The sequence below is a fragment of the Rattus rattus genome, chromosome 1 (assembly GCF_011064425.1).
Source record: "Rattus rattus isolate New Zealand chromosome 1, Rrattus_CSIRO_v1, whole genome shotgun sequence".
Taxonomy (NCBI): domain Eukaryota; kingdom Metazoa; phylum Chordata; class Mammalia; order Rodentia; family Muridae; genus Rattus; species Rattus rattus.
The window spans coordinates 97,755,416-97,757,368 of NC_046154.1; the positions used below are offsets into that span (position 1 = coordinate 97,755,416).

The 1,953-nt window shown below is 42.6% G+C and overlaps 1 non-coding gene across 1 annotated transcript; it reads left to right on the forward strand.

Moving 5' to 3' along the window:
• Positions 1–1,376: 1,376 nt before the first annotated feature.
• On the forward strand, positions 1,377–1,509 carry LOC116890594. The gene has a single exon (XR_004386751.1). It is a non-coding gene; the product is annotated as a small nucleolar RNA SNORA17 (small nucleolar RNA).
• The last annotated feature ends 444 nt before the right edge of the window (positions 1,510–1,953 follow it).

Below are 1,953 nucleotides of genomic sequence, written 5' to 3' on the forward strand. Positions count from 1 at the left end.
TAATGGTAGAGTTGTCACGTATAGGCTACATGACCTATACAGTGTTTAAAAGAGTTACTTCCTAGTCACTTATAGAAAACTACTTCCCTGTGCATTATACAACTTAATTCTCAAAATGTACTTGGGCGACTGCAGTCATCTCCAACTTACAGTGTTATAGTTTGAATGCAAGATGTCTTCCACAGGTAGTTGATCTCTGGCTGTTGGTACTGTTTTTGGAAGTTATAGACTTTCTGGGAGTGTGGTCTTGCTTGTACATGGAGGCTACTGGAGATGGGCTTTGAAAGTAAGGTCTGCTTCTGGTTCTAGACAATGTCCTCTCCTTGATTCCTCAAAATACAAATAAGCCAGTCAGGCATGGTGGCACAAGCCTTAACCCTAGCACACAGGGAGGCAGAGGCAGATCTCTATTAGTTGGAGGCCAGCCTGGTCTATAAAGTGAATTCTAGGACAACCAAGGCTAGGACAACACAGAGAAGTCCTGTCTTCAAAAACAACACCAAACAAAAACAAAACAAAACAAAACAAAAAGTGAATAAGCTATGTAGCATGCTCCAGCTACTATACTGTCCTTCTCATGATGGACTGAGATATCCTCAAATTGTGAGACAGAAAACAAAACAAAACCAAGATACTTTACTTTACCCTGTATCTATCACATGATTTGCCACGTGACAAGATAATTAACTAATGAAGTCAATAGTTAACGAGAGTGAGTCTATGGTGGTGATAAACCTGACCAAGCAGTTTATATGTGGTTTATGAGAGAACATGTAAGTTTGCAGCTATGGGAGGGAGGAGCCCTAGAATGCTACCATCAGAGCTGAATGAACAATTTGGAGGAGCTGGACTGTAATGCTGTAAAAAAATAAAGATGGTCAAGACTGTACACATGAGGTTTCAGAGAGGAACAAGAAATCTAACAAGAATTGGGCCAAAAGGCCATTTCTGGAACATTTTGGCAAAGAATTTATGTTTTGCCTCAGTCTTCAAAGTGGGCCTGAACAGAAAACTAATGGGTTAATTGAAATTTCAAGATAGTGCGACACATAGATTATGGCATTGTTATCGCTTTATGCATTTAGTCATACTTACAGTGATCAAAAGGCACAAGTAGAAAGATGTAAAAAGGAGTGGTTTACATAGGAAATGAGTGTGAAGGTAGTTTAAGTTGTGCACAGAGCAAAGTTTGTAATTCTTACAAAAGATTATCATCATTGAAACCATTAGCACCATTGAGAAACTGTGAACTTTGCACTAGGACAATAAAAAATGGTTTCTTGAGGTGAACACTCTCAAAAACTCCAAGTTATATATAAAAAAAACTACCCAAGAAACTTTCATTTAGAAAGGTTGTATTTAAGAATATAGACACTTCTGGCCCCAGAGGCATGGCAGGTGTGTCGCATTGTGCTTCCGTAGGTGAGAGGTGCATCAGAGAGGAGAGAGGCTATGTCTACACTTACTCTTCTGACCTGTGAACATCAGAATGATTAGTACTCTAACAGTCCCTGAAAAAAGCAAGCCTGAGATGACTACCAGTCTGCCACTATGCAGGACCTGACAGGTTCCCAAGGCAGGGCAGGGAAGGGCAGGGCAGGGCAGGGATTGAACCAGAAACTAGAAGAACCTCAGGCCTCTGGTAGGAGTGAGCCCAAGACAGATGATCCTCATATAGGGCCACAGAGGCAGCTCTTGGCAAGGAGTGAGTGAGCCTGAGATGACTACAAGATGAATGCCATGGGACCTGGACAGGAGCTAGTTTGAGATGACCACCAGTGCAGTGATGCACAGGCCTAGTGATGCAATCCATGCCTAAGATGACCCCTGCCCAGTGCCCTAATTCATGACTGGATCATTGCACTCCTGAAAAGGCAGGCAGGGCAGCTGACCCTGGGATCATAAGAATGGAAGAACTATCCCTGTCCCTCACAGGCTGTGACACCAGGGAGC